The 26081-nt window shown below is 38.2% G+C and overlaps 1 protein-coding gene and 1 long non-coding RNA gene across 17 annotated transcripts in view; one reads left to right on the top strand and one right to left on the bottom strand.

Annotated features, from left to right (window-relative positions):
* Positions 1 to 26081, top strand: part of LOC145936221 (protein muscleblind) — a 382974-nt gene that overhangs the window by 115557 nt on the left and 241336 nt on the right. The window lies entirely within an intron of this gene.
* LOC145936227 (uncharacterized) overlaps positions 1 to 26081 on the bottom strand; it is a 274129-nt gene that overhangs the window by 151434 nt on the left and 96614 nt on the right. For all 3 annotated transcript variants that reach the window (XR_014425348.1, XR_014425349.1, XR_014425350.1), the window contains exon 5: positions 17699 to 17733. This is a non-coding gene — a long non-coding RNA (uncharacterized LOC145936227). The remainder of the gene's footprint in view (positions 1 to 17698; positions 17734 to 26081) is intronic.

The following is a 26081-nucleotide window of genomic DNA, read 5'->3' as shown; positions in this document are numbered from 1 at the left end:
TTAATTAATATTTATTTAAGAGCTATATATATATTTTTTTTATTTTATTTTATTTATATTTATGTGTGCGCGTGGATACGAATATGATTAAAAGTCTGTATTTATTGCTTGTTCATCCATCTCTATGAGTATGTAAGGCGGATAGTGTTTGCCTTCGAGACGATAGAAAAATATTAACAGGGACACGAAGGTTATTTCATGTGATTGGATGGCGGAAGGCGCGCGGAGGTGTTAAATAGGCCGCGTTAGCCGCCATTACTTGCAATTCTCTATCATTAAGCATCCCTACCGTTCGCCACCCTTATTCCCCTTCCTGCAATTTGTTCGCGCATCCCTAAGCTCGTTCTGGTTCTCGCGCGTCCTCATCGTCCTTCTCTTATTTGTCCCTCGACATCCTCTGTCCTTCTCCAGCTTCTCTTTCCGCTTTCCGTCACGGCCCCGCCCTTATTATTTCTCCTTTTGCTTTCGAACCGGTGCCGCCGGATTTGCCCTTGAGGCTCCATACTCTCTGTAATTCTCGCATCCTTCTCCGAATTTGTTAAAGGGGAAATTTACATGGTTCACTCCATCTTGATGATCATCCTGAATAAATTGTCCGAGGCGAAGTGGATTGTATACACATAATGTTTCCACGGAAGTGATCGCATTCTCTATTTTCCCATGATTCACTTCGCATTGATTGATCGAAGCGAAATGTCTAAACGTTGCGTCATATCTCGTAATCCCAGTTATAGATTTGAAAAGTCAAATGTTATCCCCCGGAAAAAATATATTACATCGTACTATACGATTTTTTAAATTACGCGTTAAAAAAAAGTAAAATTTGTCTATTCAATTATCAGATTCTATTCAATTCATCTGTGTGCCATAATCATAGAGAAAGAATCGTGTAACTTTGGCTTGCAGGAAAACGAAGAGAAACAGCTTCTGTTTATATTTACCGAGACAGCTCTTATGGATCGCTCTGCCATTTTTCCATTTCGCATATCTTTTTTCATGCGTATTTGTTTCTTTCCCTGCTTCGTCTAGTTCCTTTTCTCTCTATTCTATATATCGTCGTTCGTCCTTTATCACGCGTCCTCGGAACAAATAGAAATTTCAGCGAGCGGTGACGGGCCAGTAAAGCGCAACAAGTTGAGCTCCAGGCTGTATCGCAAAAAAATATTTGGGAATTAAGGGGAGAGGGGAAGGAAGGCGCGAATCTTATATTTATCTCAGGGATAACGGGGATTCTGCCGTGCGAATTTTGAGGAGAGAATAATATACGTAACATCGGGTACCTAATTTCGCATATTCGCGCTGAAACTCGTCCGAGACGACGAAATGGAAAATAAATATTTACGTAATATCTCGATGCGGCTGCACTTAACGATTTTCGTTAATGAGAGATTCTTTGATCGATTTTGGGCAGTTGCTTTTTAATGAAGATTTGCTGGCTGAGAGCTAATAATTAGGTTATTTAAAGCTCTTCTTTGAAGCAAAGTAATTAAATGAAGAATAAAATCTTATTTTTCTATTAATTTAAAATTAACATCATTTTTTATTTGAATGTGAAATGTAAGATTTGGTGATTAAGGAGATATTTAATGTGGAGAATTAAAAGCTTAAACGCGTCATATCTTTTCCTCTCTGAAAGAAGAAAAATGGTTCCAAGTTGATTGGAACATTGAAAAAAAATGACGGAGATTCTCTTCGCATTCATCGCACTGCATGTTAATTATTACACGTCTCGTCCATTTCCTAAGTTCCTGCTAGCACATCCTAATTTTTCTTCCTGGAAATGAAGGAGGACAGGTCGACGACTATAAATTCGCCGTACGACACTCGCGCGATGACAGTCGGATGCCAACTTGACGTGGGTCTTGCAATTACACACGATTTGTGTGTGTGAGAGGGTGCGGCGCGTTAAGGAACCGTGAAAAACGAGTGACCCGTTTTTTTCTTTCTCCATTGGCATTCCCTTCTTTACGTCGTCGCTGGATTATCCTCGCGGCCCATCCTCACCATCTTTCCCTCCTTCGACGCTGAACGACGAACCACCGAGCCGCGAAAGTATCTCGTCGCGTTGAAACGACTTGCGAGACGTCGCCGAGCGCTCGTAAAAACGCACGATACGCACTCGACTGTACGTCTGGGGATGCTTACGATAGTATCGAAGTATATCTAAGATACTGTCAAAGTAACGCTGCCGTGTGTTGGATGCTGATTATTTTTTGACATCGCGATCTATTTTTGATGATTTTAATCATGTTAAGGGGTAGTTTTTCTAGAGGTCTTGTTTATATTATTTGTACACATACACATGTTATAGAATATTTATATTAAATTTACTCTGAGGGTGAACAAAATATTTTATACAGATAACTAAAAAATCTTTTTTTTTAATATCTACTATAGACCTTACGGAATATAAAATTCGATCGATTTTTGATTTCTTCGAGCGAGAATTTTCAGTTTCTTGATTTACAGCTTTAAACATCTCGAATGAAAATGAACTTGGACTCGAGCAAAGAATGTACATCTAGTTGCATCTGCAACTCAAGTTATCGCGAAGCTTCTCGTTTTTAATCGCTTGACGATTCAAGAATTACAGACAATTTTTGTCGACGAAAATTTCACCTCGAATTGTTAACGCACATCCGTGTCCGCGGATGAAGGATGTAGCGCAGTAATAGAAACAGGATATTCTCCGTGCAGAGAAATTCCTCTTGGGACACGCTGTATTACAGCTCGAAACGGTCGGCTATATGTGTAACATCAGCGCATTCCGGCCATTAATTTGTTGTGTTTTGTCACTACCTCGGTGCCCCGCACCCGGGGAGTCGCATCTCTCCGCCGCTTCTTCCGTCGCTTTGAAGCAACGCGGCGCCGAGTTTTCGAAGTGGATAATTACGTGCCGCGCGTATTCCCCCCTTTTCCTCCCCCTTCGTTCGTCGGGCGCGAAAACGCGCCACTTGGTTCCGTTCCAGTAAGCGACTCTCTTCTTATTACCGGGAGGAACTTGAGCCATCGCGCCGCGCCAAAAAGTACGACTGTACATTTCCCTCCGCGGAAATAAATTATGTCGCGCACGGCTACGTCATGTCGTTCCTTCGCTGGGAGGCGAAACGCCGGATATAATCGCGTTAGCGAGAATGCTCGCTTCTCTTTCGACCGAACTTTATTTCCATAATCGCGCTTGATTAGGCAATAAGGGACGAAATTGTTTATCAATCGAGCGATGTTTTCCATTGTCGGGTCGCGAGAAAGAGAGAAACAGGTCTCATTTTCTCGGGTAAATGTGTTTAACGTTGCGCAAAAAGTGGCACGACGTCAATAATGATGCAGTTTAAAGAAGCTTGTTTTTCGATTTTACGCGAAATTACGTTTTATAATAGCGCGTCGGCGAATGAGGCGTAAAAATTCATGGTTGCGCTCGATCCGAGATTCGTGTGACGGGAATATTTGCGTAATTTACTCGACATTGTGCTCGTTTGTCGCCGCGTTGATAATTCGACATTCATAATGTCAAATGAAATTCGCTTTGTGCGAAAATTTAGTCCCCGAGTCTCGTCCGAGCCTCCCGGTGAAAGTACTGTCGCATTTAATTCCATCAGCGATATTAAATCGACATTAAAATTATCGTCGCCGAAATTGCCGACGATGATTATAAGGGATGCATCCGTAAATAAAAAAAAAAAATAAAAAAGAGAGAGAGAGAAAAGGAGGGGAAAAAAGGAAACCATACACGTCGCTTTACGTGAAAGATCGCGATAAAAGATTTCGATGCCTATCACGGTATAATTCGGCTTATAACTTATAACTACGCATCGTTATTAGGCCCCGCGCACATTCACATTCACGTTTGACCATCGCGATATTACACGGGCAGGGATGGCGGTTCGTATGGGTTTCCTTTTGTGAGAACTAAAACCTGTTCACCCACCGAACCCGGGGCTTCTCTCGAAGTCGTCGAAGTTCCGTGCGCGATCGTCTTCTTTGTTCGGGCCCGGCACTTGGCGATGCATACCGGGTGACCTAATTAATCTCGGCGAATGGCGAATTGACGATCGTCTTGATAAACGGCGCTTAATTAAAATTATGTACCTCGCGCTGCGATTAGTCCTTGATGAACATCGTCGAGAAGTAGGGAAACGTCGTCAGTCACGTGCGGCGCGATCGTAAAAATGCTGAGAGATTGCGTTGTCTTTTACAACGTAGCTCGATGAAACGCGAATCGTGTAATTCGCCGGAAGATGCACTTAAGATTGACATCGCGACGTCTACTTTATTCCAAGACGGGCGTCTCGCGATTGCATTTTCGAAACGCGACAATAGAGAAATATTTCTTTATTTATATACATTCGAGAGAAGAACCGATAGATAATAAGTAATGCTTTAAATGAAAGAGTTACTTTACATCACATGATTGAATGCAACGTTATAAGGAACATATTCATTATTGTGATGTACCCAAAATCTGATCTAGCCCGATCTAGCATTTGTTGTCGTTCGATCGATTGGCATGACTGATAAACGAGTCGTCTGTCGTCATATCGTGAGAAATGTTCATCCAAGTACCCTCTAAACACGCGTCGAAGCGATAACATCGGCGATGCATAATCTATCCGTAGATAGATCAGCTTCCCCCGGTTCGATCGATGCACTATTGCGACTCTTACTTATCCCGGAGTACCGGTATGCATGAAGACATTTGTTCTAAGTACATGTGACTCGCAGTTGCGCGCGGGGAATCGAAATGTGCATAGCGAGAGGCACAGATGCTCGCGATACGACACGTTTCTCGATTAGATCCGTCGAGGCGAGCTCTTTCCGTTCGCACACGCATTTACTTTCAAGCCCAATAAACCCAGACCGAATAAAATACGTAGCGGAAGAACATTTCTGTAATATCGAAATATATATAATACAAATATATACGATTTTAATGCATTACGCATAATAATATTTTATATGCAACAATTCACATAATAACATTTGTGTGATATTTAATTCAATTTATGTGTTTAAACTCTCTTATTTTTTTAATTAAAAGGTTACGCTTTTAGAAAAAAAAAAAAAAAATATTGAGACTAATAATGTATCGGTAAGCTTTCGTATTCGACGTTGACTGAGTAGGAGTATCGATGCTGCGTTAAATCGGATCTCTGCATCTCCGGGAACGCGGATGCTGACAACGGAGGGAGGACGGAAGCATCCCCCTTCCCGGATGCACACGCGCGAATGTGCGTGTAGAGAGGGTACGTGTGCATACGCGCGGGGGCGAACCTGTGTATACGAGGAACCAACACCGCGGGCGCTCCGCGCGGCGGAACACAATATTGCGGATCAATAAACCTCAATAAAGTCAATTTCTGTCGCGGGGCATCTGAATACGGGAATTTTGTATTCCGCCGGCTAGGCAGAGCCCGGCCGGGCGGCGCGTTCGCGCCCTGAATACAGATTAAGTATATATTTTATATCGCAACTCTCTCCTTCCCTCTCTTTGCGCAACGCTGACTCGCGCGTCTCTCGTTTTCCGCGCGCGTATTTCATCCCGAAGAAAGCGACAAAATAAGGAGGGCGCATCTATAAGTACAGCTTGTTTCTAAATCTAATTTTTTTTTGAAGAGACACGTATAGATGGTAGTGCATATTTGGCAGGGGAGATTATCTCGAGACACGTCAATTAATTTTCAGAATTCTCCGTGATTCTTAAAGATTATAATTTAATCAAACTACTTGTGTAAATTAATTTAATACTATCATTTTATGCCAAATTTTAGAGAGAACATTTTAGTCTGAAAAAACTAAAATATCGTGTAATAAATCAAGAATCTTTCTTTAAATAAAATCAATATAATGCAATTAAAAAATTACCGCGAAAAAATAATTGCTTATTATTTTTTCTTATTTTCTCAAAAATATTTTTCGGGCAAAAGATGTAAAAGTTTGAGGAGAATGATGCTAAACGCATCTACGGATCTTGTTTGAATTCGCTAGAATATTCTTTACAGGTTTACACTTATCTGCGTGTTGTATTTCGTTAGAGAACTGTGCATTGTGAATTCAGTACATTTTGCACAAACTAGTTTTACGGGTACTCGCACGCGGCTCCTCAAAATGCACGCTGCGCCCCCGCCTGTCGCTCGGTAATTTGTTTCGTGGGAACGCGCGGGGCTTTGAAGGGCCCACCCTTGGCGCGCAATTTTCTTGACTCGACGTACACGGCGCGAGGAATATCAATACGCGTCGTCCGCTTGCGCGCGCGCGCAAGAGAGAGAGAGAGAAAGAGGAAGATGCTCGCGTCTCGCAATTCTGCCAAGTTCCGTTAATAAACACGACGTGTCGTCGTAAGACGCAGCAGAGTTCCGGGGCTCGTATGTATGTACCTATATACGAAACGAAAGACGCATTCTTGAAACGAAGTTTCTTTCGCGCGGTTTTGAGACACGCAACACCCGGCCTCGCGCAACTTATTCTTACGCACGCAACTGCAACTGCAAACTGCGGCAATGTTATCAGGTGTAACACAGAAACTGCAATTGCGCGTTGCAGCAATCGATCGCGCGGAAATAGAGCCTGGCTTTCTTATTCGTGCAGTGCCCGTGCACGCAAGATCTGGTTATTTTGATAATTTCCGGTTTAATCTGTGTCCCATTTAATCTTAATGTGTTTTAGAATTTAATTTATGTCATTTCCATTCCGTGTTGTTTATATTTCAAGTACATCTCTAAAAACATCTCAATTTTTCGAAGCATTTAATTTTATAACACATTCGAATAAATTATAACATTTTCCTGGAATATATATTTCGACTATTTCGGGGAATGTTCCGTCAAAGCTTACAAGAATATTGGACTCCTTTTTTTTTGGTGAACGGAAGCATTATCGAGATTTTCATGCGAGGACGCTTAAAGATTCACGTATATCTGATTACGTAAGAGCGGGTTAAGCGGTTCTGCTTCGTGTCTCTAGGACTATACTAGGCTTGTCCCCCTTCTTCGAAATTTTCCTCGCATCTCGCGACCTATGAGAAAACGCACGACTGACGGTTACTACCCTCTCACCCTTTTCCCCTTTCCTTCTCTATGTCCCTCGCTCGCCTTGTTCGCGCAAACGGCGTTCCTTCGATCGCATTTGGATATCGCGATATAAAGTATCTCCCCCCCGCATATGGCCACTCGAGATCGTTCGAAGAAAACGAATTCCATTTTCTTCGGTAAGAACTCTGCGCACTCGAGAACTTTTGAGTTTACGTGTCTCGTTGCCATTTGGTGGCCCGAAGAGCTTACCGAGATATCAGTATTATCTCCATATACCCCGTTCTTCGATATCTACTCTGTGAAACTAGGGATGAGATCTCGAGTCTCGAGTCGGAGAGCTGAAGAATTCCAATCTTTATAATCTTAACGTATATATTGTCGTAAATTGAACAGTTTCATTAATTCCAACAATGAACCATTGGTACCCTATGAACCATTGTGATTTTTTGTAAATGTGACTTTGCCAGATTGTGCTGTTATCTTGCAACGACTCGCATTTGAAATGACAACAGCACAATCTGGCAAAGTCACATTTACGAAAAATCGCGATGGTTCATAGTGCACCAATGGTTCATTGATGGACTACCTATACTCTACGCGAATTGGAGAAGCGTGTTGTCGAGTCAAGATAGGTATCGGTGCAGATGCAAGACGGAGACGCGCGTCGCGTAAGGGAGATGCGGGTAATTCCTTGAAGATGGAGCAAATCAAAGGTAAACGCGGCGGAACAATCGCGACGGAACCGCGTGCGTCTGACGGTCCTGCACAGGCGCCGTTATATTCGACCCCCTTCGCAGAGCAGCCTTCTCTGCCCCGGGTTTGAACGCGATGGAAGTCGTCGGAGAGTGGTCTCCCTCGGGGAGATCGAAGTAGGCTTCTGGGCGACTGGGAGAGACGGCTTTTCCGTCGCTGACAGAAACACAAGACGGACAGTAAGGAAATGCCGCGACTCGGATCGGCTTGTTCCTGACGGCCCGCCTGAATTGCAATGTTTTCTCGACGCAAAAACTTAAACAGCTGAGAGATTATGCGCGTTATTTATTTCGTTCTTCATTTAGCACGAACCGATCGAATCTGTTAATTATCGGAGAATAGGGTGATTTATGCGTCCAATTTTCCCGGCTGCAGCCGGTTTAAAGAATTTTTTTCCGAAGTACGAAAATCATGATTTATATGAGATTTTAATTTAAAGTTTTAGTTATTCTCTCTGATAAAATTTCACTCGTTCTGTTGTTCCATTTGAAACTTGTATAGATGTTTAATTAAATGCACATGCGATATAAATTATTTAAAAAAATTGAATTAAACTTACTTTAAGTAAAAGCGTGAAAGAAGAGGACGAATCGAGACATGGAAAAATTACGGGTATGAAAAAAAGACGAAGTAAATATTATTAGATGTAACTCTTTTTTTCAGTCTCTTTAACTGCATATTAATTTATTAACGAGCGTGTTTATCTTGCTATGATTTCCGTTTTGATTCGATTTCTATTCATATCTCGTTTTTGCCTTGCATATTGCTCACTTCCTAATATGCATGAGTTTTTTTGTAAGATTACCCTGCGGTGCTTGCTTCTGTTTTGCGCTGTCTTTTTGTTTATCCAGAGATCCACGAAGTGCAACTCACATTTATGCATATTAGGATGTGTTAAAATTTTGATATAATCGGCACTTTACTCTTGTTGTTTTCCATGCGGGTGTTTGTTTGCAGTATCGAAATGAAGATCGTAGGAAAATAGCACCGCATGGCCACGCATGGGAAAATTAATATATGTGCAACACGTGTCGATTACACTTAGGTGGCAATTTTGCATTTTTTAAAATATAATGTATTAGAGTCGAAAGCGCAGTTGCAACATTTTCCGTTATTTATGTAAAATCTTTTCTATCTAACTCGCGTTAAAACATCTTGAGCCCGTCAAAATCTGCATTAATTGATAATTCTTATGAACGATTACTACACATTGAGATCATTATTAGTCAGATTTTTTTTTATACTAGAAAGAGAGAGAAAGAGAGAAGCTGATATATGATGAGTGACAATTTATAGTGATAATTTGATAATTTTTTAATATAATAACTTTTGAGCGAAAGCTCGCTCATTCTTTCTGGACAGAATCGAAAATCTTTATTTCTGCAAATTCGAAGAGCGTATTATTCATCAAATGTGACGTTGGCACAGATTTAAACCGTGCTGCGACCGTATTCGACCGATGGTTGCGGTTCATTAATATCGACGTACCACGTAACACGTCGGAATTCAGTGGAATGCATACCGCACGTCGAATTTGCGGCGAGCAAATAATTCAACGGACAGAGTGTTCACGCTAAGAAGACTTAATAGCGAAGAAGTTAACATTCTGCGCGTAACATCCCAGTTTGCTGGCTGTCTTTCCCTCCTTGTCTCAAGAGACGAAGAAAAACATTAGACTTTGATGATTTTATTGTTCCGATATTATCTAAAAATTAACACACTAAATTAATTAATTAATTAATCAAGATCTTCAAAGTTCTAATAAGAATTGAGGCGCAATAAATGTATATACGAAGTGATCGACACAATTGAGAAACGCGAGAGAATCCGATTTCTCACTTGGGAATAGGGACAATAGCACTAGCTACGTAAAATTGCATCCGCTTGCGCCGTTTCTTCAGCTTATCTCCTCGTGACTAAGGCACCGTAAGGATCTTCGTCACGTAGAATCTGTTATTTGGTCCCTCGCGCGGTCCAGAAAACTCTCTCTCTTTCTCCTTTCTCCTTTGTTCCTGATTCAAAGGCCGAAGTAATTAGATTTGAGTTTTGCAAACTTGATTGGCCCGCGCTCTCGGCCCCGGAGCTACGGCGAATTTTATTACGGGCGCACAAACGACAGGCATGACGGAACGAAAATCCTTCTTCCGGGTAACGTGTGAGCGCGCTGCTGGAGATACCAAATTTTCCTCCCGATGAGAAAAGCACACAAGGATTTCGCACTTGTGTCCGCTCGATTTGTTAGAGGTAATGTACTATTTCGCTAGAGATGGAAACAGGATGCGACATCCGACAGCTTACTGGCAGGTCCGCACAGCGTCCTTCGCGCTTTTAATAATTTGAAATGTCCGGCTAAGATTTGTCCTCGTTTCTTAATTCGCGAAGTTGCTGTGCCGCGAAGGAGAAGGCCGCGCATTACATTTTTCTTTTCTCGCACGCGGATTAAATCCAGGTCACTGGTCATATTTCACTTTGTAGTGCCTGTGCACTCAAATTACGTGGAAACAATATTCTTCCGTTGCGTCATGACGTGCGGCGCCCTGTCGTATATACGCGTTTTAGCGTACCGTGCGATGCTAACGATATTATTACGCTAAGTAACGCGGAATTATGCAATGGTGCAATATAATAAGAATTATATTACAACTTTAGCGTAAACTTGAATTATGAACATATGACACTGCAGCGTGGCAACGTTCGATTAATTTTGTCTTTTACGTTAGAATAATACTTGATTGCTCTTACGAGAGAAATTCTTTCATCTGAAGACTAGAGTTTTGAGAGTCAGTAGTGAAGACAGGCATTTTTATCTTTGTGTAATATTTTAGTTATATAACTATGTCTCTTTGTGAATTTTAATCTTTCTACAAAGTCTACGCTTTTTATAAAATAGCTTAATTTCTTGTAAAAACTGACTTTACAAAAAATCTGCAACATATTAAAATTTTAATGTAAGAAGAGTATTTTGTTTCATTTAATTTATAATGTTAAACTAATTTCATTTATATAAATTAATTATATATATATAATTTAAAAAAATAATTTCATTTAAACGTACTTCGCCGAGACTGTAGATATTGGAGAACATAAATTGATTGGGTGATAGAACCAAGTTTCCAAGTTTTTCTCAAGCGATCGTGTCCAAATAAAAGTTCCCTTCCCTTGTTAGATCGGCCCTCATCGAAACTTGGCGGATTATTTAAGAACAAGCCCATTGGGCCGCGCGAATTTGATATGTGCGCCGAGGAACGAAGCGGCAAATGGTCCAGAAAAAAAGGGAATGGTTAGGGAGAAATCTTGCCGAAGAGAAAGGAGATCGATGGGGGAAGAAGGAGCGAAATTGTGATACATAGGGTGAAAGGAGGCAGCGCGGATAGAATGAGCTTCCATCGAGCCAAAAATATTACCGTGAATATTGTGTGGAGACACACGCGTGTCTGTGTTTCGGCAACACCAACACCAACCCCCGGAGAGAGTCGGAGGCCGAAATGTTTTTTCGGGGGTGGCTCTCGCGAAATGCTCGGCCGACGGCCGTAAAACTACACGGCAAAACACTTACAAACTATTGGCCGTCGGGGCATTAAATTCGGCTCACGTGCGATATAATCCGTCCTCCTCTCTTTCCCACTCTCGCGCATATACGACGAGCCCATAGTAAATAACTATTCGCGCCCGCGCGTGTATTCCGATGCGCGCCGGCCCGAAAATGTGCCAATCTGACGCACGTTGCGTGAATTGGGATCGCGGACAGACACGTTCGCCGGTTGTTATACTGACGAGGGAATGACGACATTTCTTGCGGCTTAATGCCGAGGAAAAAGGCACCAGGCGATATTTACGATACTTTCCGACAAGATTTTTCTGTTTCCAGCTGAAGAAATCATTTATTACATTGTCAAGCATGAAAATATAATGCTTCTTCTCATACAAAGTAAAAAAATGAAGAAGTATTATGTATTGCGGAAAAATTACGATATAAAGATTAATCTAACTTTCCGGAAATATTTTGGTTTATGCTATGTAAAGAGGAATATTGGTATAATACCTGGATGGAGCTTCTCTTTGAATGAGATATCTGCATAGGTTAACGCTTGGATTCTTATGCAAATTCTCTTTTTCATTACGAACTACAACCTTACATTTTTGCTGTTTATGCTACATTAAAATTAAATGGATGTTTTTTCGGTTGGAAAAGTTTATTTGAAGGGCGTTTCGCGAGAAGAAAAAAAAAAGATATATTTTACCTAAACTATTTTTTGCATAATGTTTACGAGGGTTGCTGAAAAGGACGACGCGACGTGATTTCATTCCGCGCGCGACCGCTTGAAATATTTCGATATTAAATGTATTTCCCTTTCTCGAATTTGCTAGAGCGTTTAATATTTATAATTTATAACATCGTTACGTCATTTGCGCATGCATAAAACTGGATAATGTACACTTACACGCACGTACTCGACATATTCCCGGACGTACATGTATGCAAAACGCGTTTTTATTGTCATTTATCCGTTCGCGTTTGCCGGCGACGAAAATTTCAGTCATTACATCTCGGGCGATATATGTAATTCCGTCTAATTTCCCCGGGCACAAAACGCGAAAAGCCGCACGTACGAATAGATTCGAATTAGTCCGTAATTAGCCCTGGATATTTTGCGCGATGATGTAATCGGAGGAAAATTTTGCAGCTTTCGTCCGCACTTTTTTTTTTTTTTTTTTAACCACGATGTTTGATATCGCAAAGTGCGTTTCGCCGGCTTAATTTAAACATCAGCCGCGTTTCCATCGGCCACTATCGGAACGAATGCGCCGCAGCGCGTTGATTTTAATTAAAATTACTAACTCCCGTGCTACACACTAACTGCATAATTATTTGACAATTTGCCGCGCGCGGATGTCGACGCGCCCGGCAAGTTTTATATTCGCACGATTGCTATGATATACGTACACGAGCGTGCCGTCATTAGCAACGATAAATGCGGAAAAAGCAGCAACGCCGAGCGAACGTTAATACACGACCGGACGTAAATTAATTTATCTGGCAAACTGTTATCGTTGAAATTAGTCAATTGCACACTAGAATGATCATACGCTGTGAGAATTTTCTCTTAGAATTTACCCTGAAAATCATGGTAATCGTGGGACAATATAAAAAGAATTTTATTAGAATTTCTTTGATTAATATTTATCACAATAAAAATAATAATATCTATTACACAGTTGAAAAATTTGTGTTAAATTTAACAAATATCACATGTCCCAAACGGTCCACAGAAATTTTTGTGTTAATTTAACATAATACGGATATGTTAAATGATGACACGAATATTGTGTTAATATTTTAACATAAAATAAATGCAAACTTCAAGTAAACTTGAAATAAATTTTGTGTTAAATTAACATAGTTTTAATGTGAAAATTAACTTAAAAAAATTATTAATTTTACATTTTATCATCCCCACTTATATTATAAAGTAAAATGAACATTTTTTTCTGTAAATTTTAACAGATAAATCTTGTCACTAATAATATCGAACATATTTCTTGTGTAAAATTAAAAGTAAATACACATGTGTGTTATTTTTACACTTTTTTTCAGTTATTTTAATAATTTAACATTTGAGTTAAATTAACACAACAGCAATATGTTAATTTAACACAAAAATTTTAACGGGGACCGTTTCTAACAAGAAAACACAAATTTTCCAACTGTGTACAATAAAATATAAAATATGTTTGATTAATTTTACCATACTTTTAGTAAAATTAATTAAACATATTTTATATTTTATTGTGATAGATATTATTATTCTTATTGTGATAAATATGTATATTAATCAAAGAAATTCTCATAAAATTCTTTTCATACTATATTGTCCCACGATTACCATGATTTTCAGGGTAAATACTAAGAGAAAATTCTTTATGTGTAGAATTACTCTTGAGTAAAATCGATGCTTTTTCGCATTTCTTTCATCAAATATAATAAAATTATATAATATAATAATATAATATATAATATAATAAAATGATACAGCGTAATTGATATGATGTAATTGGCTGCTTGATATGATGTAATTGGCTGCTGTCTTTCCTGAGATTATTGAGAAAATAATTATTCGATAATAATGAATTTGAATGAGTTGCCATCGCTAATATGTACATATGCTCGATTGCCTGCCATTAATTGAGAAATTTTTGATTCCTGCTCGCACGGATAATCCAAAGGGCTCTTTCTTCTTTTATTCCGGCGCAAAGTCGTCGTTGCTAATGCAATCTTGCTCCATCTCACAGCCCTACGATAACAGAGTTGTCCCGCGCAAACTTTTATAAACTTGTTTAGGCAGTCAACTCTCGCGACTACAAAATCTCGCTTCCGCTTAAGTTCTAAAAATTCAGTCGGGATTACACTGATCCATGAAATATTTACGCGCTTCGCAGCCTCGTGCGAGATTACGTGTGACCCCGCGCGAATGATCTTGGACGGAAGTTTCTCCTTTTTATGAGAAAAACGGCGTTTGCCAAGTTTCGTCGTAAAAGTGCGGGAGAACAACGCGAAAATCGTATTCGCGAACGCGAAAACCCCCGTGAATTTTACATACTCCATGTGAATGATTCACTATTTCGGATGGCTCAGCAAATCACGGTGCCTCTCTTATCCACCTCCTCTCTCGCTCTCTCTTTCATTGTTGTTCTTCTCCTCCCGCTGCTCTCTTTCTCTCTTTTCCTCTCTCTTGCGAACGCTCAGTCAGCAACACATGCGTCGTACGTCCCGTATTATCTGTATAGGGTGGCCACTACAAACGGTGTGGGGTCGGAACAGAGACAGCTAATTATTTAGACACGCTTGGATGCCGTCCCATCGATCACTCTCTCCCACAGGTTCTCTCTCGTTTCTTGCTTACTTCAACTTCCGCTCCTATCGGGTCAGTCGCGCATATACACGTGCACACACGTGCGCCGGGGGGTTAAACTATATAGAGTCGATTACCGACGTCGAGCACGTAAACATATGCATCTCGCTTGCATCGCGAAAGAAAACAGTAATCGACATTTTTATGAAAGTCGCCGGCCATTTATTTTCCCTAGATAGCCGCCCGCGCACGCTTGTTGTTTGGCATTCTTCATTAAATTATCGTTTCGCGTCATATCTGCCGTTTATAACGAGATGATGGAAAATAATAATCCAAGAAATATTAGAAGACAATTAAACTTTTTATGCGTTCTCGTTTTTAAAACTTGTATCGAAAACTTTACACTTTCAGATATGAAAAGGGTTAATAAGAGAAAATGTCTTTATTCCACTATTCCTTATTTTGAACAAATAAGTGTAAATCAATTTTTAAGAATTTAAAACAATTTTGTTGCGCCTAATATCTGTGCCTGGCTTTTACCAGCCTTTTCATACCTTTTCATATAGAATTCACAATGATAGGAGACAAGGTATTTCTTGTCATTGTTCTTTCTATTAGTTTCTTTTTTACATAATATTTCCTTCAATTATAATCGCATTTCAAGCGTACTCCTTCATTCGAGGGATCATTTAGGAGTAAGCAATGAACCTCGAGGTGTCAGCTGTCGTTAAAAACGCTGACGCAGTTTGAGAGCCGCAGAGCTCCGAAGACGGAACGAATTTTCTACCGGCAGCGTTATTCATCAAACTGGTACTACGCCTTTTTCGAGACACTTTGTGCACGTGTGTGCGAAAAACGTACACACGAAATACCGCGTGTACACACACGTGTCGGAGCATACAGCACAAGGAGGCGGCCGCTTAGGTGGTTTCGCGTGTTCGTAGCGTAACCGAAGGCTCGCGCTCCGTGAAATTAAAATCAACCACCTTTAACGGTGCAATCTCTATTCTCCGAAGGTTTTTCTCGTCGCCTTTTTTTTTTTTTTTTTTTTTTTTTCTTTGGGGACGTAACCAGAGGTCGTGAGACAATGGATTTACGTGGCGTCTTTCTAGAAACGCGCGTGATATTACTTACGTAATTAAAAGCATTTGTACCATGGCGCGTTTTCTATTGCGCCACAAAATACGCTTTATTAATCGCCGATCTTGTTTTCCGTTTTTCTCCTTCTCCACGCGATGTGTTTAAGAGTGCAACTAAGTGGAAAACCTTGATAAATTACGTTTATACGTATGCGAATGGACAAAGCAACTACACTTATTATTACGTTAAAAGCAAAGATAATTTATTTTAAATCGACTCGTAAACGCCAATCTAAAACAATTGTCAATTAATATTGATATTGTACTTATAATATAAAAGATTGATTAATAAGTATTTGTCAATGTTCTAACTTTTGTTTTTTGGAAATTAATTTATAATTTTAATGCTTAAAAAAACGGAAAAATTAACGATGCATCTATAATTTGTGTATTTGATAAATATATTAAAATTACACATACGCGCGATATTAAAGTCTATATAGATTAAAAGATTTCAACGTGATATTATAAATCAAGAATGATAATCGATATACATATAAAATAGTTACGAGATTGCAGAATAACTCGACTTTATAAATTGTATTTATGTAACTTTATTTATTTGTATTGATAGTATATCGCAGGATATATATTTACCAAAAATGTATTATTTTATTATTACAATACACAAAATGTTCAAGTTTCTTGAACACGAGTAAATCTTGCTTCATGTAATAAAAAGAGAAGCAAGTAAATTTATTTTTGAGTGTTTTTATGTTCTGCGATTTTCACTCTCTTTTAAATAAATAAAATAAAAATTAAAATATATACCTCTATTTTAGTTTGCAATGGAATTAAAATACGAACCACTTAATTCAGAATTAAGATTTTTATCTCGAGTGAATGAAGAATTTTGATTATTTTTATATTATTTTTATGTTAGTATATGCATCCCTAAATTACACCTTACCTCGCGGGCGTTATATTTTATGGGTCGTAGGTGCGAGATCAGCGTTGACGTAACGACACTTTAAGACGTATGTAAACGTCTCTTATCGAACGCGCGCAGCAGGCAACGTTCGGATTCGCGCCCGCGGCGGTTTACCGCTGGCTTTTATTCGCGAGGGTAAAGTATCCCCCGGTCTTTTTCCCGATTGCGTCTCGAGACCAAGAGCGAGAGAGTGAGTGCGCGTTTTCTCCTCGTCTCTCGTTTTTCGCGATTTTATTATATCGACGCGCCGTCGTTTATTTTGTATGCGTAGCGTAAGCCGCGAAATGCTCGTCGCGCGTGAGACACCGAACTGACCGCGGATTACACGACGATATCCGGCACGATTGCGTCCCGACGATAGCTCAACGGAAACGCGGCTGTACTTAGGTCGGGAGCGAAATTACGCGATGTCAAAACTACGGGGTTCTAGGTTTATACGCGCCCGTGCACGTGGAACCTCGGACGGAATTATAAGCTCTTGTCTCGCTTTGAGGGTGTAGTTTCTTCTTTTATAAATTGCATATCCGTTGCACTCGCTTAATATAAATATTGAACGATGGCCACGGTCAATAACGTCACATATATGAGATTCAATTTCTACGTAAACTTAATGTGATGTGCGTTTATTTATCTACAGATTAAATAAAGTTGATCTAGTTAAAATTGAATTAAAGAATAAAATTTTGTTACACACACAAAGTTTAATTTAATAATTTCCAATTCTTAATTGAATAATAAAAAGCACGTTTAAAAGTTTAAGTGTGAATTTTCGGCTCCATATTCATAAAAGTGCGTTTCCGAATTTTTATGCGAATATTATGGATCATCCTATATCACCTGCACAGATTTTACGTTCACTCGTAAAGTTTTATTCACTCCTCTCTTTCCCTCTGCTTCTGTCTCGATCTATTTGGTCGATTTTAGCTTTTTCTGATTGATAAATTAAACCAAATTTATATGTATTTGTTTTTTATAATAATAAATAAAAATTTGACTCACCGGTCGATGCACAACAGCAGAATTAACTACGTGATCTATAACATACAAATACAAGATTTAAATTATAATTGCGCCTGAAATAATTAATATTTCAAAAAATTGTTATACGTATTTTTTTTATATTGTTATTATACGGTTTTTATACTCTATGCGTACAATAATAAGCAGACGTTTAATAGAATAATTATATTATTAAAATAAAATTCTTCCTTTTTAGTGAAAGCTTTTATGGAATATTATAGGTATATAAAAATCTTTTTCTTTAATTCTTATTTATATAAATCACCCAAATAAATAATAAATTACTCTTTGCAAGAAGGTCATTCGCGAATCGTTCGCAGCATAAAAAAAAACTTTGCACAGCATTCCCGAATTTCGTAAACCAATATTCTGTTTCACACACAAGGCTAACACTTTCAATCAACGAGTTGGGATAGTAAGGATAACTTTGAGCAAGCGTCAAGCTCGAAGAAGACGGAATCGATCGATGCAATCGACGTGAATGGGATTCCGACTCTCGTCTCCGTATTCGCATCTCAGGGTAACTTGAACTCGCTTATCCACGATTCGTTATGATATTATAGCGTACAGGTAGAGACGCGACGAGAGAGAGAGAGAGAGAGAGAGAGAACCTATTTCCGATGTTAACAATCTAGACAATCTAGGAAATGGGAGGTCAAGCTCTTGTCGCACGCGAAAATCGGGCTAAGTTGTTCTAGCCAACTCGTCAGCGCGATACATACATATATGTGCTATCAGTGTATATGGGGATAAAGTCAAACTATACCACCGACAACATTATATGGCTGCTAGACGAGGGACAAGGGAAGGGATCCAAGCAACGACGATCCCAACTGCCTTCATCAGGCAATCGACCGAACTCTATCCGATTCGAGCCGAGTCCGTTTATCGGGGCAGAGACCATATACTCTCATCGAGTGTTGCCTAGCAACGTCTCAATGAGATATCCGAGTCCATCGGTATCCGAAATACGATCATCGGCGACAATCGCGTATATGAAAGGGGAAGGGGGAGATATAAAACAATTCTTCCAAAAATTGTTAAATGCAACAAATTTGCGCGACACTTTGTACGACACTTTCGAATATTAATTAAGATGCGACGGACTGTTACTCGCGAAATTAAAATTAATTAATTAAAGCGCAATGGACTATCCGCGACAAATCATTTGAGTTTCCCCTTCAGGATAAACCTTCCAGATACTGAGCCCTCTCACCAATGTCAAAGTGTATTCATTGGGGAGGATTTATTTAGCTTTTTGCTGACGAATATAAGTACACTTAAAAAAAAAGAGTCGATTTGCCTTGCTAAAAAAATATTCTCTTAATTACAAAATATAAACTGGCTCTAATTTAACACGCGGCATAAACGAACGGTAACGTGTCAGCTGATTTGTTGTCATCGTGAATTATTACTTTATGTTAAATATTTAACACTATGAAATACTTTCATGTTAATATTCTGTTTCTCTCTGATTGATTTTGATTGATTATTGTTGAATCGGTACATAACAGCTTTTCATTATCTAAATTATTCAATTCGATAATTTGTATATTATTCTACATTCTATACATCAATTATTTTCCATTACTTGAATTATTCGATCCTGATTCGTTACTCCGCTCTCTTAATCCAGACATGATAATAAATTACATATCAATTAGGAAAATTTAAAGCGCTATGCGAGATATATTTGATAAGCATTATTATCTATATATGCAATATGTTTATGCAATTTTATAATACATAACATTCTTTTAAACGTTTTGTTAATATTTTGCAAGAATATAAATTTAATGCATAAAATTAACATTTTATAAATATTAAAACGAAAAATATAATTTCTATAATTATATATCTTATAATTACAAAACGCTATCGCTTGATTCGGTTGCCTTTATGTCGGATAGGTGAAGCGAGCATAAGATCGCGGTGCTGTATCAACATTCCCGGCGTGTGAAGTAATTCCTTTTTCTCGTAGACGCAATTATTCTACGCTGTTTATGACGCTCGACCACGAACAGATGACATCACGTCGAGTTTACTTTACACGCGCCAAATCTGGACGACGAGAATGTGCCAGCGGGCGTAGGAAGTTTATCAATGTTTGCTCTGTCACTGTTATCATAATTTTTCCAACAGAATCCAATCTCGTTTTTCGATATCAGATGGATGTTAATACAGTTGCAACCGTTTTAATTAATTTGTTAATTTTCGTTGCGTCTCTACTTTCACTGGAATATAAATCATTTTAATTTCTAAACTGTATCTGGAGTTTAGCCTCTTAAATCGTATCATTTGGAAAAGCAAAACGCACACGAATCGGAAAATGCGATTGAGATTTTTGATTATACGTATTAGTTTCTACTCTTAATCTTATTCCGGCCTGTCGCTTCGACGCTCAATCGTTTCTATCATCTGCTCTAATGTAATGTGTCAAAATCACTCGGGAACTCGTTGCGGGAGACCATCGATGGGCACCGAGACGTTGGCATCCTTCGTGCCACGTGTTGCGAAAAAATCCAATAGCCGTAGAAATTGGCACGGGAAGGCTGCGACGTTCAGCGTGAAAAAGTCGTGCCAGGAAAGTGTAAGAAATTTCGGTCGTCGTGAGCCCTCTTCTTCGTCGTCGGGATACACCAGCGAATTCTCTGTCTCCCCGACGCGACGGCGGTTCCACTATTCACGACTCGCACTGGCAGCGCCATCGTTTCTACGACACGCTCATAAATAACCTCGGAGCGTACATTATTTCACTTTAGCCGCGTTCAGAGTTTTGACTTCTGACAGTGAAATACGGAATGTCAGCTGGACTGTCGACCGTTGGCGCGGGCTGTAGATAGGTGGATCCTCATACGCTTACGTCATCGCTTACATCATTTACATCATGCGATCGTCAATATATGACACAAGATTGTGTATTTAATTTGAGAAGAATAGACTCGTTTGTTATAAATTTTTAATGAAATAAATTTTGATAATCTTTCTCTGCATTTATTCGTATACAGAGTATTGTCAAAAAATTAATGCGCATCTTGGAAAGTTTGATCGCATACGAATAATTATGTTTTCGAATCTTGATACTTCAATTAAGAGTTTCTGTTGAATTTTAAGAATAATGCCTCGGTAAATTTCGCGCGACGTTTATTTAAAAACATCCAGTGCACACGATATACTGCGGGAGACATGTGTCAACGAATGGCTTATTAGCTCTCGACTTTCGAACATAACATGCGCGCACGGATTTCCGTATATTCCTGTAATATCGTCCCAAGACACGGAGCGCGCACAATATTTCCACTGCATCGCGGGAGAAAATATATGAAAGTTTGAGAGACGAGTTTGGAATTCAGTTATCTGCGAGGTGTCGTCCCGCGAGAAGGGATCCGCTGAGGGCCAGTTGTTTCGTATCGAAGTAGTCGGACGTGATGCGTGCTGGGGACGGTCTAAATCAAAAAGAATATTTGCATCGATAAAACTTTCCGATAGAATTCAGTTTTCCTTTGACTCTTCCGAGAGTTTTTTTTTCCTCGTGCTTGTCGACTCTCGCTTGGGAATTTTTAGCCGTATATTACGGTCAGAATATTTTTCGGCCCGCGTTTTGCCACCGAAAGAACATAGAATCGGGGAGAACATATAGAGGATCGGAGAATTTGCATCGCGAAATAAGTTGCGCGCAAGCCGGATTCCAATTTCCAGCTGAATTTGGACTTTCCATTTCGAAAACGAGTAGTTGCCGATTTGTTCGTACTTTTCCAACAGAATTCTCGACGAGTTGCGAGAAAATCGATTTTCATCAATTATTCGTTGATTAATTACTACATTTCGTTCATTCTGTTGAAAATAAACTCCTTAAAATTCCGTAAAATTCAATCTGAATTAAATTCCGTAAAATTCAATATGAATAAAGTATAATTGTTATTATGTATATGTGTCACTTTTTTTATGGGATTATTTTTCATGAAAATAATCTATGAATGCAAATTAATATATGCTACAAAACAAAATTTACATATAAATGAATATAAAGTAAGATAAATATATGATTTATATTATTTTAATAAAATATTTTTCTCTTCTCTTTCATTGTATCCATTTATTACGTAATATGTTGAAATTTTGTCAGTTGACTGAAATATATTATTAAAAACAAACCGATTATTTTTTTCAATTAAAGATTAAGAGATCAGCGCGAGTGAGTGGCTTACTGAGCGTGCTGAGGTCAATTCGATTCAGCTAATATAATTTCTAATACTTTAAGGCGATTTGAAGATCACGTGCCAGACACACATAGTTCGTAACATAGTTTATCGAAATTGTAAAGATCAAAGTATACTTTAGTTTATTGGAAAAATAAAATTGGATAATGATCTATCGAAATACAAAAATTACGAAAATTGCCATTTATTTGTGCAATTTGCATTTTTAAATGATAACTTTATATATTTTACAGTCTTGTTAAACGCACCGAAGATATTATATTACGAAAAAGAAATATAATATGATAGCGTAAAGAGAAAAAAAAAACTTTCCTACTTGTAATGACAATCTTGATAAGAAAGAAATGCGGTAGCAGAGTCGCAAAAACTAAAATCTAGAACGCTTTAAAAAGAAAAAAATTTTGCGGTATAGATTTTCAATTATACCTGTAAGATAAGCTTTATGTTTGTTCTATATATTCGAAGGGCACAGTTCAAAGGTTCTCGCAACTATGAAAGGGTAATCGTTCTAGAAGCATAGGTGGAGAGCGCGCGGGGGACGTGGAGTGTCGGTGGCCTAGGTTAACGACTTCCTGATGAGGCAATGTAGACCGCAACTTCTTCGTAATGGACTCCCGTGTCCCCCAATATCGTCCTTAAAGTGGCTCCGCAAAGCCGTCGTACCCCTTCGACGAAGCGTTTTACGAAAGGTCGTCCCGACTATCAGAGATATCGGCACAATTTGTAGCTCCTGATGTCGCTCGCGTTCTACTGATGGTCTCCGCATTTCCTGTGTTACTCGAATCGATATACTGTCCGGCTATTTTATCCATTCATACGGTATATCATGAATAGCAATCTCGGATAATTCTCATACGATTATACGAATGAAAGCGAAGCAGGGTTACTTGAATAAAAGCGAAGAGTCAAAGGTTTTAATTAAATTGATGACTTTACATACATAGAGATCTTAAGTGTGCCGAAGAATTTTTTTTTTTTATGAGTTGTTTCATTTTGTTAAATTAAGACTTGATTCGCATAATTGATTGGTTGCCAGTTTCTGTATATATTTATCTATCTATAGTTTGCCGCAATATCTGAAGGAGACGTTAGGCTAGTTTCATCTCGACGATTCGAGGCCAGAATTGGTATACGAGTAGTTAGCTTGTGCACACAGACGGCCGGAAGGAACCGACTAACTTTATTTCATCGACAAGAGAGAGAAAGGCACGATCAAATACGTTCGAACTTTCGTTCCGTAAATAAACGCTTAAAGTCCGGTGTCGATTCAGCGCGGCGCGAGCGCTTTTGCCTCTTTAAAATGGAATATTTTACAAGTCCGCCTCTCGTTAAATTTCTTCGATTCGGTTCGACTGCAAGAATATAAATACGCGTTCGCAACTTTCCGGCGTACCGCGCGAGTGCTCATGCATTTTATACGTTCGCCAAGGCAATCCCGATCTTAAGCTCGCCGTCTGACGTTGCGCAATTAATTACATCGCTCCGCGAAGCGAGAGTCTATAGCGATTCTTAAATATTTTCAATGATTCGCAAATTTGATTTTCTGCACGCTATGTACTTTTTTGTCATGAAAAACGAGGATATATTGAATATTTAAATTAACATGTCGCGCATTTATATTAGCCAAGAAAGATTGATATAAAAAAATTGTTTTTATTATTTAAATATTTCCTCTTTTATGTAATAACATGAAATATTTTAACAATTACTGATCATATATATCTCTAAATTTATATGATTTCTCTGAAGGAATTGAACAAATTTTCATAATTAGGTGAGAAGAGCTTAAACTATACATTATATTCGCGTTAATATTTCGAAGAGAAGAAGTGAAGAATTTTCTTCGTGAAATCTAAACATTCTTAACCATCAATTTTTGTTATATAAAATATTAGTTATTACTTATTACTGTGCACGATGTGTATGTAATAGAAGGCGAATTTGCATATTACTCGTTATGCAGTGTCGACGAATTAATCCTATTATATGTAAAAGCGCAATGTGAATTAAAAATGAGTGATTAATTCATTAGATTATTATTAAGCATTAGCTCGTATAGTTTATCTCATTAAAGATTGCAAAAAATACTATTTTAAACACAGTTATTATAAAATACAGAGATATTACTGGAGTTTTAACAATTAGTTAATAATACGGTAAATTTTCGAAAAATTAAAATTAAACATCTTTTAATCCTCATTGTGCATATTTTTTGAAGAAACTTTATTAATATATATTATATAAAACAATAACTTATCAAATTAAGGGAAATTGATACAAATTTAAAAAACACGCTTTACTTTAATAATAATAGAATTAAAACTTGGATGCATTCGTGAAATTTAAAGTGTGTAGAAGTGATTGATTATCTCTCGATTCATCGATTCGATGAAGAATGAGAGATTAACTTGGCGCCGGCACACGTCTTGAAACAATCCAGTGAGTTGCATATATACTAGTTCGATAGGAGCGGAGAACGGAAAAATTAATGAGCAGCCGCGAGTGGAAAAGAGGAGAGAGAGAGAGTGTGAGGGAAAAGAGGCAAGAGAGAAATAGGAGACACGGATACGTCGTAGCGTGAATTATGAAACAACGTGTTTAATGACGCGGCCGGATCTGACTCGCTGTAAATTTTCCACGAAGGGTTGAAGTTTTAAACCCCCTCGGTGGGTTCTACCGTACCACTGTCATTCCTCTCGTACGACTCTCATTTCTGCGTCGTCGACTCGCCATCCCTTCATTGACTTTCCCCGTACGTTCTGCTTCTCCCTTCCGTCCAGATACCAGGACACGTTTTTCAGTTATTAGATACTTATTCCTAATTTTCTGCACCGCTCTTTTCTCCTTCTACTTCTATTTTCTCGCTTTCTGTTGCACGATTTTGAAATATAAATTTACTCTTCTATTCAGAGAAACAATCTTAATTTTTTTATTATATCTCTTTATTATCTTTTTCATCTATTTTTAATTTAAAAAAAATGTTTTAAATTATTAAAATGAAAACATTGATGAAACAAGTCCTAATTTATTTAATACTTCTATCGATATTCTTTTATTTTGTATTATTTTATGATAAATTTTGATTTATAATCGCTGTAATAAAATAAAAAATTATTAGAATTCAAGAGTGTATTTTTTTTCTCAACAAGTGTGATATTTCGAAGAGCAATATAGGTTTACATCGCGACGTTTTCTATTTCTGTCTGGGAACGCGATAGAACGCGTGATATTTAGGGTAACATGATAATGGCGATCGGGAACGGATATCGCATTATCAATGACTAAGCCGTCGCTGTGTAGTTAAGTAAATTTATTCCGGCGATGTTGGGTTTAATTAACTCGAGTAAAGTCGGCCGTTGAGTCGCAGCTATTCATCAGGAGACCCCACTTTATGCGCGACAGCTTTGCAGTCGGGTGTCCTTAGATTTCATAACGAACGTATTATCAAAGTGCATTGACGATGAAAGGATAAATAACTTTTACGTGCGATTATGCACGTAAAAGTTATTTACGCCGTAAGTTGTAAGTAATAATAAATATAACCGTGATAATGAAATAATTATTATTCTAAATTCTTTCAATGCAATTCGTCAGCCGATAGCTTTGCTGTAATGTCACGTACTTGAGATATAAATAGTATTTAATCTCTAAGAGCAGCTAAAAAAAGTTACGAATTAGAGAAATGGTTCTAATTATACGAAACGAGGACAAGCAAATTATATTGAATAATAGCCTTTCAAATTAACAGAAACATCTAATTTAAGTATAAAATAGACCAGCAAAGTGCAATGACTTAGTAATTGGAACAATTATCGTGTCGCGAAAATAACTCTAAATAAAAAGAGAATTATCTGTGTGTTTTATATATAATAATATTCTATGAATAACTAAATAACATTTCGCGTTTAAAATTAGTAATTAGAAAATTGCACGGCAAGATTGCATAAAATAGCTAACTTAGATCTTTATTTAGAATATGTCGCTTTAGAAGAGATATACATATATTATTATTTGTATATTTCAATTTTGGAAAGAATATATGAAATTACTCAGAAAATTGCTTGAAAATCATTTATTGAAACGCTTCATCTCCAAATCCCGACAGAACGTTAGTTTAACGACCCGTTAAGTTTCACGACAAC

This window comes from Prenolepis imparis, unplaced genomic scaffold (genome assembly GCF_030444845.1).
Source record: "Prenolepis imparis isolate NDT839.2.m4 unplaced genomic scaffold, iyPreImpa1.0 SCAF_5, whole genome shotgun sequence".
NCBI classification, from domain to species: Eukaryota; Metazoa; Arthropoda; class Insecta; order Hymenoptera; family Formicidae; genus Prenolepis; species Prenolepis imparis.
The sequence above is the reverse complement of the archived record's forward strand: the minus strand, read 5'-3'. Positions and strand labels throughout refer to the sequence as shown.